This window comes from Octodon degus, unplaced genomic scaffold, assembly GCF_000260255.1.
Source record: "Octodon degus isolate 3935 unplaced genomic scaffold, OctDeg1.0 scaffold00025, whole genome shotgun sequence".
Taxonomy (NCBI): Eukaryota; Metazoa; Chordata; class Mammalia; order Rodentia; family Octodontidae; genus Octodon; species Octodon degus.
The window spans coordinates 1,129,731-1,140,843 of record NW_004524601.1 but is presented as its reverse complement, the minus strand read 5'-3'; the positions used below and the strand labels follow the sequence as shown (position 1 = coordinate 1,140,843).

General features: G+C 50.4%; 1 protein-coding gene across 4 annotated transcripts in view; it reads left to right on the top strand.

Annotated features, from left to right (window-relative positions):
- Positions 1–11,113, top strand: part of Spats2l (spermatogenesis associated serine rich 2 like) — a 123,628-nt gene that overhangs the window by 14,624 nt on the left and 97,891 nt on the right. Inside the window, exon 1 of one of the 4 annotated variants that reach the window (XM_023712358.1) lies at positions 6,886–6,905. The exons of 2 other annotated variants lie outside the window; for them this stretch is intronic. The gene's annotated coding sequence lies outside the window, so the exon portion shown is untranslated. Of the gene's footprint in view, positions 1–6,885; positions 6,906–8,249; positions 8,300–11,113 lie in introns of those variants that run through there. One more of the 4 variants, XM_023712354.1, reaches the window with a different exon arrangement.

Sequence of the window (11,113 nt, the reverse complement as noted above, 5' to 3'; positions counted from 1 at the left end):
CAGCTAACTGAGGCATATAAAATTCCAAATAACATCAGCCCAATTAAAACTACACCCAGATATATAATAATCAAGATCCCAAAATTCAGCACAAGAACAACATACTAAAAGCTGGTAGAGATAGGAAAGATCACATTTAAAGGAAAACCCATCAGAATAACAGCAAATTTTAGGCAGTAAGATTATGAATTTAGAAGCTTCTTTCATTTCATATGATCATTCAGTGTTCTGCCTTTTCATTTATCTGTTCTGAGTGAGTATATACTGCTTTCTTAATAAGAAGGAGAAAGAAACAAACAAGGTTATTTTTAAATGAAAAGGAAAATTTGTGAGCCAAAGCATGTGAAAAAGACTGACTCTGGATAATGGAGAGACTTCCCACACAAATGACACGTGTACCACAATTTTGGTACACAGTGGTGACTGCTCCACAGTACGTGGGACTTTGCACAGATCATTAACTTTCTTCCGAACCTTCTGCCGGAATAAAGGGACTCTACTGACTAGCCCAGCAGTGAGGCTCCTCCCTACTCCTGCTCTGTACTTCCTGGGTCACAGGGAACCGCAGATGGCAGACTCCCTGCCTTTCTGCCTCTACAAGCCACTGATAAGAAGGACTCATTGTGTGTTTGTGGTGTGCTCAGACGAACTCACCCTAGCACTACCCTTGATCTCTGCTCCTTTGAAGAGATCTCCTGCTGGGCAGCTGATGGTAAGGACTGCATAGCTGTGCGCAGCTCACAGAGGCCTGGCTGAGAAGCAATCGGGGTGAATTCTAACAAAGAACTCACTCCACTAGAAATAAAATGCTATTGACACCAGCTGTTAACCTCAGCCTCTCAGCGTCTTGCTTTTGAATCAAGGAGCTTCTGTCTGTCCATAGCCCAGGACCCTGAGCCCAGTACCATGTCCTTCTACCCATTTCTTCTACCTGTAAACCTATAATTTTGTAATGGCTGCACAGTGCACGGGGATGAAATGGATTGCAGAACACAGCTTCTGAACAGAACTGGCAGAAGGAACACTGCTCTACAGCTCAGGAAATCCGTGTTTTGCTCACTTCTTGTGGGCCACTGGAGGGAGGACCCGACCTGTTAGGTCCAGGATTTTCTCCTCAGGAAGGTGAGAGCTTTGGACGTGGTAGCTTGCAGGCTTACACAGTGTGGCTGGGACCCGCAAGGCTCTCGTCTCTTCTGTAACTGGACCAAAGGCGCAGCGTCTGCCGACAGCCCACTGTGGGGAGCCCCGCCGTGCACTCTGGGCCAGCTGGGTCGCTGTTTCCCTGTTTGTCTCTCTCCTCTCACGCCACCCTGGGTAGTTTTAGAGAGAAGCACGTTTGGGCGTTCACTCTATCCTCTAATGTGTAATGTGAAAACCAGCCTCAGAGCAGCCACTTTCATTATTCTCCAATTTTTAAAGCTATCCCCTGGGCTCTCACTGTCAGTTCAAACATTCCTGTGTTTGTTATCACTTCTAACCTAACCAATAGAAGTCTAAGACATAATTTGAAACAGAAAGATTCCTGCCTGGAGACAATAGCCTCATAAAAATGTACTTTGATTCATTCCTATAATTTAAGAAGAAATCAGGATTTTTAACATTTTAGCAACATTTTATTCAGTGTCTAAATTGAATATGCAAAATTAGACTATTGTACATGCTTATAGACACTGCATTTTTAATTGTAGAGACAATAATTTTAAATTGAGTGGTAATTTGAGATGAAGCTACTAGAAAACAAAAGGTCCTTGACTAATGAAATATTTTACAAATCAAACACAGGTTTCCACTTGCTCTGTAGCTTAGACTCTGAAGTAGGAGGGTGTCACCCTTCTCCACATGTCAAACAGCTGTCTGTTTTCTGCGGTGAGCACGGAAGTCCAGCCCAAAGAGGCCTCGACAGAGACTGCCACTGTCTCGCCTGGTGCCCATCGCCACCTCCGCCCTCGCAGCACACATGGGAGCAGGTAGGAAAGGCGGCACGTGATCCTCAGATGAGCTTTCCAGAGTCCTTGGCCGGCGTCGGGCTGTCCTGCCCACCTTGCTCATCGTCTCTTTGTTGTCCCCTTTGTGAGCTCCTCATGGCCGCAAGGTGGGCCAGGCAGCTTGAGCCCCCCCATCTGCGTCCTTCGAACTGGCGAGAGAGGCTCATGTCCTAGTAGCACAGGCTGTCCCTGCTGGTCCTGGGCTGATGGCCCGGTTGGGGCTGCTTTGGACCCATACCTGAGAGTGCCGAGGCCATAGGTCCCACTCTGAGAGGACCCAGCTTGGAGGTAGCTTCCCTAGGTCCCCAGAAGCTCTTGGATCTTCTGTGGCTGGACGCGGACTGGACAGAGACCGGATGATCACACCATAAGTGTCTGTCTGCCAAGTTTGCCACTTTCTCCCTGAGTTGTTATGGTTTCTGTCAAACTCCTAAACTGGCTGTTTACTTTGTAAAGTTACATGAAACAAGGATATGGCTGTTGTGTTTATTTATAGTAAGTGAAATTGAAGGCTCAAAGGCACACCATTTATCTAAATTAGATAGCAAAGTAGGGTTCTTCTAGTTTGGGGATGTCTTACGATTAGACATGTAATTTCACTTTCTCATTACCTATATATGGCCTATGTATATATAGCCTTCTAAAAGAATTACATCCAAAGTTAGCAAAAAAAATATTTTTTTAGCCCACAGCGACTATGTTTTTCAACATAGCCTGCTGATGTAGCAGAGGACATTGTTTTGGAACATAAAGTTTTATAACAAGTTAGAGCTAAATGATATTTAAAACAACTGGTGACAAACCCCAGAAAAGTAGTGATGTAGACTAGTAGTGTCAGCAAGCTGTTATGCAAGCGTGACCCTGTGCACTGAGGGCAGAGGGGCTCTCCTGTCTGTGAGTGGGCATGCGCGAGGCATTTGGAAGCGGCCCACTGCAGAGGCAGCCCGGGGTCTGCACGGCCAAGGAGCATGGCCACATTCTGAGCGTGTTCAGGGGCCTTCAGTGAGCTTCTTGCAGGAGCCAGGACTGAGTTTTCAGCTGGAGGTCGAGCATGTTTGTCCTTTGAAGCCACAGGAACATCTCTGGAGGGGGAGCTGGGGAATAATTCTGTGGTGGCCAGGGCCTGGCTACGTGGGCCGAGGCCCTGAGGACGGGGTGGAGTTAGACCTCGTGGGTGGGGGATGTGCAGCTGCCCCTTGAGCACCTTCAGAGGCCCCTGGCAGTGCCGCCCGCTGCAGGAGGTCGCCTACACCCTCGGGTCTCACCTGGCTCTTTGGGTTGCAAGTTCACCTTAAGCCTCTTTTTGAAGGAATAATGTCATGGCATCAAGTCTGAGGACGGCATCAGGAGGTCCTCAGAGCCTCAGCTTGAGGAGGCCATTGAAAGGCTCGCTGCCTCCCCTCCCAGCAGCGGGCCCCTGAGCCACAGTGCTTCAGCTTACAGACGAGGAAGCCAAGTCCTGGTAAAGCAGCATGGCTCAGAAGCCACATCGAGACTCCATGGCACGGCCAGGAGCTACCCCTCCCACTCTCCCAGAGGTCAGCGGAAGTCTTCCTACCGCAGCCACCCAGTGTCCCAGGAATGAAACCCACATTTCTTGCCAGGTGTTCAGGTTAGCTGCTGCTCTGGCTGCGCATGGGAGCAGGCCGAGGCTCCCTGTTCCGTCCCGACTCCTCTGAAGGCTTCGGTGCGGGGTGTCTCTGCCTGCCCACCGCACGGCCTCACGGGTTGTGTTCTTGCAGGATAAGCCACTCATGTCCCACAGAGGTGGGAGAGACGGGCCGGCTTCTGAGCGGGCTGGGTCTGTCCTGGGAGCCGTCTGGTGCTGGGACAGCCCTGGCTGGCTGCCGCCTGCGTTTCCGCTGTGGAGCCGAGTGACTCAGAGGACCGACCGCTCTCCTGTCTGCTCTCCCCGCCTCTCGGGGTGGTTGCGCTGGATCTCAGCCGCGGTCCCTCCTCTCACAGTTTCTGTCCCTTGCACTGTGTGCTTTTGCTTTCTCACCATCTCAAGGGTTTGGGAAGGAAGTAGAGGCCCCGCCCTCCAGTGCTGGAGGACATTTTAGGGTACATTGCCTAAAATTTCATCTTTCTTCGCACAAGCTTCTAGTGTGACTGACCAGGACTGGGTGTAGGTTTGGGGGTTTGGTTGATTGGTTGTTTTGTTAAGGAGCGCGGCCTTCAGCAGGACAGACTGGGCGAAGGCCTTTCCCTCATCTTGGGTGTGAGGCCTTTCCCTCGTGAAGATCACACCACGGGCCCAGTCCCTGCCAAGAACATTCACAAAAGCGCATCACCTCTGTTGGGCGTTCTCACCGAGCACTGACCTCACAGCGTGGTTTACAGTCATGTTTTTGAAAGCACTTTGGAAACTGGGTGTGCTGCTGTGCAGCAGGTGGGAGTTGGGGCAGGACCGCGGGGCACGCCCCTGGACCCCTCAGGCGCTGCGGGAGGGCCTGCTGGGCTGCGGGCAGCGTTTGCCGCGTCAGGTGCTCCCTCTGCACGGAAAGCTCTGCTCCAAGCATGTAAGTACCAGGCGTGCTGAGGAGTGAACGCTGGGCACGCGCATAAACGTGATATATGGCAGGTTTTGTGACTACAGCAGCGTGTTTGCACTAAACACGTTTGAAGTCAAGACTCTTCTCAAAATCCTAAAAAATTAAAATTGAGTGAGTGGCACATATTTTATTTTGCCACAGACTAAAATTTTCCACGAAAAATATAAATAAATACACTACCTTGTCAGCAGCTTTTCTCCACCACCTAATGCATGTTAGTTAATGCCACATTATTCCTAGTGTCCTGACACGCAGAACTGTTACCAGAGGAGTCCCTCTCATCCATTCTTCAGCACGATGACTGATTTACATAGCGTGAGCTCTGACGGATGGAGCGGTGCGGTTTTTATCGCTCCCAGTAGTGAGAGGTTATTGATAGAGTTTTCTGTTTTGCCACAACTGCAGTGGAGCCAATAAGAACGTAGCTAACAATAAAGTAGACTTTCGCGGAAGGTGGCCTAGTGGACGCTTCATTCAGGGAGCACTGGGTTCTGGAGCTCTCCAAGGACGCTGGTTCCAGTCCCCAGCCCTGATGTCATTCTTCAGGGAATGGAAACTGAGTGGCAGAGGTCTGTCCTGTGATCCAGGTCACTGTTGCTTCACTCAGGGTCACTTGCTGTCACCTTTCGGCAGAGTCTGAGCACATTGTCCACACATCCTCCAGTCTTGCTGCCCACCTTTGTGGGTAGGTGGTTCCCCAAGTCAGCAGCCGTGCCGTTTCATGTCTGTGGCTCCCAGTGCCGTGTCCATGCCCCATGGGTTGTAGCCCAAAGAGGTGTTTGCTGCATTTGTGGTCTAGGTTTGTTTTCTTGTGTAAGCAAAACTGACAACTGAAAAACCATAGGAAGGGTGAGCATTTAAAGACATACAGTGAACTTTTGCAAGCTCTCTGTAAAACATGCAGCATTTTGGTTTTAAGGCTACTGTATAACCAGCAGAAGTTTTTTAAAAAGGCCACGAAGCTCTTCACGCAGTTTTCCAGGTACTGGCTTCACTGGTTCCCCCCAAGCTGTTGATTGATCAGCTTTGTGCAGAGGAGCTTGGAACACTCCTGAGTGAGCTCCTGGCTTTTAAACCCTTGGCTTTAAAAGAGCTAGAATTAATGGCAGGGGACCGCAGCCCTTGGGGCAGGAGCTGCTCACCCTGCCTCCGCTTCCCTTGGGAGGTACAGGTAGGCTGCACCTGAATTCGGGTCTGGCTCCTCAGACAGTTGCTCTCCTATCCTCAGCTTCATGGGGGGGGGGGGCTGGAGGAGGTGCGAGGGTGATGAATTCCTCTAGGCAGTGATAAGAGCTGCATTCCAAGAGGATTAACGCACAAAACCCTGCAAGTAGGAGGGAGAGCATGGGGGGGCACGGCCGCCCACCCCGGGCCTCCCTGCAGGGAGGGACCAGGCCCTGGGCAGCAGCATCTCCACGGCGACAAGTGGCACAGGCCCCTGCAGCCCCTCGCCTCTGGGGTGCTCTGGGTGGCTGGTGCCCTCAGTGGCGTCCTGTGTTGCCTCTGCAGGCTGCCGCTCAGGAGAGCAAGAACGTTTCCAGATACTTTGACTCCAAAATTTCCAACCAAGAGGAGCAAAAAACAGGACGAAAAGCCCATTTAATCTCGTGCCCACGTCTGAGAGCAGCGGTCTGGAAAGGGGAACTGGGCCCCGTTTTCTCTTCACTGCAGCAGCAGGATTGCCACACGGAATTCGGAGTCTCGGTTGTGCGGCTCCAGGGGAGGACCTTGTCCGCGCTGAGGGATGCACTTGGTGAGACACAGTCTTGTTCTCACCTGCTAGTCGAGGGCCAGAGCCAACCCATGCACATCTGCTTGCTCCTGCTGCCTGGATGAAAGTAAAGCTCTCGCTTTTTCAAGTAAAGTCACCATCTTTAAAGCAGAAGACAGAACGAGCGGACGTGCCTCTGGGCATTTGTGTCTCACCTGCCAAGCCTTCCCCCTGTAGCTGTGACGCCAGAGTGTTCCAGCTTTTAAGTTTAGCCACCATTTTCTCCCCATATCCCATCTTCCAGAGGGCAGTCTGACTCCGGCTTGCTCCTCATCAAGACCAAGGCAAAAGGAAAATAATTGAAAGCACTTGCCCTTTAGACCCACTATCTTTGAGAATAAGTACATAATCAACTCCTGCTGAGCAGTGACTTTTACAAGTGCTGTGCTATAATCTAAACTAGAAAATGTGGCGCGGCTGTGGACACTGCGGCTTTGACATTCTCCTGGCAGACCTCAGTCTCCTCGGGAAGAGAAGATCCTACAATATCCGAGCGGGCCTCGGCTGCCGCTGCCGGCCCACACTTCCTGTGGTGTCTACTGGAAGCACACTCCTGCTGTCAGAGCAGGCTTGATGAAGTTAAACACTTGCCGAGTGAGTTGGCCCGGGAGAGGGGTGGCCTCGGGAAGGCATGTTCAGGCACCCCCAAGCTTAGCCATGCGGTTCTCTGCCTGTGCCCCAGTGTCAACAGTGTGAACCGCTAGCCAGATTGTCTTTTATCCTGAAGAAAAAAAGCTGCATTGGTTGAGGACAGAAATGTTAATGGAAGCCCCGGCACTGCCCCTGAGGGGGCCTGACGCTGGCCTGTGGTCCTGGGAGTGGAGGCCCGCCTTGTGCCTATAACCTACCCTAGTGATTAGGGCTCCAGATAGGGCCAGCCCCCCCGCTTACCGCGCTGAGGAAGAGAGAGGCTAGTTAATGCCAAGGATTCCCGGTACCACCCTTTTCTCCCATTTTGTCAGCAGTTTGTAGAAAATACAAGCAGCCTCTAACTGTCCACAGATGTATCTTAAAGTGTCTGGGTACACAAGAAAATGCTTTTCAATTGAAGAGAAAGCTGACTGAATGTATTAGCCATTTGCAGCGTCTGACCAAACCAGGCTTTAGCAACAAAGGCAGAGCCTGGCCTGAGCTGTGTTTCATAGCTAAAAATGACATTTAGGAAATGTCAACTGTGTATGACTTTTTCAAAAATTGCAGTAAGGTATGGTTGGAGATTCGTACGATCCTGGGCTTATAAGACGTGGACAAGCAGGTTTCCAGCAGACTTGAAAGGCGGCCCTTCCTCCACTGTCCTTCTTGGCATCCCTCTCTGGGCCCCTCTTTGCTCCTCCCCTTGTCTGTCCCCGAGGTGCCAGAGCCCCTCCAGCACTGCTGTGGAAACTTCCTGTGGAAAAGCTTGGCCCTTCTTAAAAAACATGGTTTCTGAAACAAGAAGCTGGGCGAAGAAGACACAGCCGGGGGCAGCCCCGAGGCGGCTCCGGGCGGCCCACGTGGCGCCCCGCGTTCCTCTGATTTCCCGCAACCCTTCTGCTCCTCACTGACTTCTGTCCTCTGCTGTTCCAGATGTTTACAAGCCAAACAAGGAGCATGTCCATTCGTGGGGTGCCCACATGAATGGGGCGAAGCGCATGACCACACGCATGTGCTCACGCATGCACACACACCTCCTCACATCTGTGCAGCAGTTCATGTTCCGCGGTATATGGAAGGCTTTTGCACACGCATTTGTCTCTATAGCAGCTTTACAAATGGTGATACCAGGACTAGAGAGTTTGCAATGTTTGAGCTGTGGAAGGCAAGAGTGAGATCGCAGATCTGGATTCGGGACGAATTTGCTCTGCGGCCACGTTCCTTGGGGTTTCACTTGGCTTAAGCAGTCAAGTGAAGACGTTAGCAGGTGGCGAGCCAGCAGAGTGACCCGGAGGCTCTGGCATGGTCTCCCACCTCAGCCTGCTGCTTTGTCAGAAGACCCTCAGACCTGGGAGGTGAGAGTGGATGGCTGGGTCCCTTAAACCAGGATGGCTGTTAATTACTTCAGCTTCTTCAGAAATAGGGATTATTGGTTCTCCTACAACATGCACCTGAGTGTTAAGATTTCACAGCTTAGAAATGCCTCTATGTGGGCTAATTAAGCACTAATAAATCTAATTATTTAAAAAAGATCATCTCTTCTCTCAGGCCTGTACCCAATGCCACAGTGTGTTTGTGTCTGTGGCTGTAAGTGGCTTACTCTACTCTTGCTAGGCGGGTCTTTGTGTCTACAGTTTGCCGGGCCAGAGAGCGAGGAGTGTGAAGCGTTTGCATGGGGCAACCTTTCCGGTGAAAGCCTGCAGAACACAATTCTGAGCTGGCAAACTGCACAAGGACGTGTTACACAGGTCTGCTCTGGCAGTCCTAGTGAAGGCCACCCAGATGGCCCTGCTGGCAGTGAACACACGATGGGGCACCAGGAGAGATGCACAGTGCCACTTTCCGAGGGAAAACTCACATTTTATAGAAAGTCAGAAGTAAAGGTGGTTAAAAAAAAAAAAAAAAAAAAAACATGTGTTGAGAACTGTGTGTTTACAGGGCCGGGAGATAGCTCAGTAGAATAAGTGCTTGCCTGGCAAGTGCAAGGGCCTGAGTTCAATCCCTGGTTCCACCAAAAAAAAAAAGAATTCTGTGTTTAGCATAGAAGGCTGCGAGAATGGGTTATCAACACATCTCCCTCTTCCCTCCCAAAGTATAGAAACAGCTTCCGTTTTCTGACTCAGTGACATCATGCTCTGAATAAGAATGGTAAAAGAAGTGGAATTATGCAAATGAATGATAGACTTGTTGCCAGCTGACTTAATAGGAAGTGAAAGTCTGGAGACACTTTGGTAAGTAACTTAGGAGGCCTTGTTGTCTAGCATCCGGATGAATTTTGCAATTAAATCTGTATCATCACCTAGCGTCCTTCGCGTGCACTGGATTCTGTCACAGCACCATTACTTGGGGGCCTGCGTCTTGGGTATGTGCTCATCCTTCTGACTGCCTCTGTGGAGAGGTTGCTGTGCCCCGGGGGTCTTTCCCCTGGCAGCACCTATGGGAGGTGCTGCGGTTTCTGCTGCAGTCTGCAGCGCATCTGCCTACATGAGCTCCTGTGAAAGGAGCTTTCCCTGCCGTCTGGACCCTGGCAGGAGCGCGGCGGCTCTCAGCTGAGCCTGTCACTTCCTTGGGAGATAGGTTAAATACTTAGGAAGACCACCGATCTCTGCCCTGGAAGCCCCTAGAGAGGAGGAGAACCATACAGCCAATGTGAGTTTTTAGGAAGTGCCTCTTTTCTTGTTTAAACAGGATTTGAGAAGCCAGCCCAGGTCAAGTTGCTTTTCCCATGCTTTAATACATGTTGGCTGAAGTTTAAAGCATAGGTTGCAAGTTTTATATAATGAGAACAAAGCTTTATTCTCATTTCACATGAAATGACAAGCTCAGCCAGTAACTTGGCTCCAAGCAGTTTGCATCCAAGTAGACCGTGCGGGTGGCGCCGTGGAGCAGCCCTGGGTGCGAAGTCTCTGCGGCTCATTTCAGAGCATCCACGCATGTGGAAGAGCAGCACCTACCTCACAGGACAAGGGTGATGTCGTCTGTGAGAGATGACAGGGACAGCGGGCTCACTTCATAGCTGAAGGTGCCCGAGCACACAGCTGCTTAACTGCTGAGACAAGGAAGCGCTCCGGTGTCACACAGCTACTGTTCTGTAACTTGTGAGCTACCCTGCTATGGAGTTGTGCTCCGAAATTGTCATGAACCAACTAGTCAGAGAAAATTGTGCTCTGGATTAAACAATATCTGCCTAAAAGGAAAGAAGCGAAGATAGCCAAGTGCCAGATGGCAGATATTTCCTGCAGCACCCTATTTGGAAAGTGAGCTTTGTGCAATTTCTGGCTATTTCTTACCATCTTTAGAGCTCATTTTCAGAATAAGTCATTGAGGAATCTGGCACACAGCTTTCAAAAACTAAACTGTATAGGTTCAGGCCCGGCCTGCGGCTTGTTAGAGGAACCGCTTAAACAGATGCTTGTTCTTTTCCTCCGTGACCCACCGCCCCGTCCCATCCCCTTTATCATTCCGTTGGTTGACTTGTGCTACAACTAACCTTCCTAGCTAAGAATAGTGTGGAGTTCTCATGTAGGAAAAACATGGTGAGTCTCAATGCTATTTGTTTCTCAATAAAATTAATTTTAAAAAAAGGAAAACATGGTGGAGAATGTGCGTGAATGCCTCACTGCTCTCTGACTGGTGGCACCACATTATCCACTCGCCTGCAGGAGACAGCCACTGTCCACTGCACACACACAGGATGAAGCCTGCTTTTCTCTCCTAGTGTGCAGAGCACCATTTATGAATTACATCTTGCAGCAAATGTAGTAGTACATTGGCCTGTCAAAGATTTAGTCTATCTTCCCTGTTGAAGAATATTTCCTTGTGGCTATTGGGTGAGACCCTCATTTTGCAGTGAGGGCGAAGGACTCTAGCCCACGCTGGGCTTGCTTTCCAGCACATCAGAGGGGAATGCTGGGAAGTCCGTCGGAGCTGCTCTTTTTGCAAGTGCTGGATGGGATCATCGCAACACAGCCTGATTTCTCCTCTTTCTTACTCTGTATCTTACTGGTTACTTACCAAGAATTAATCATACTCGCGCTCATTGGCTTTTGGCTTCATGCTTTCTTCTCCATGATCCTTTGTGTCAGGCTAGGTGGACTGTAAGTCTCCTGGCACGCCCTCCTGAGCCGTTCTAAGCAGGCTCCCGTGGTCCCATCTGGTGCGCATCTTAA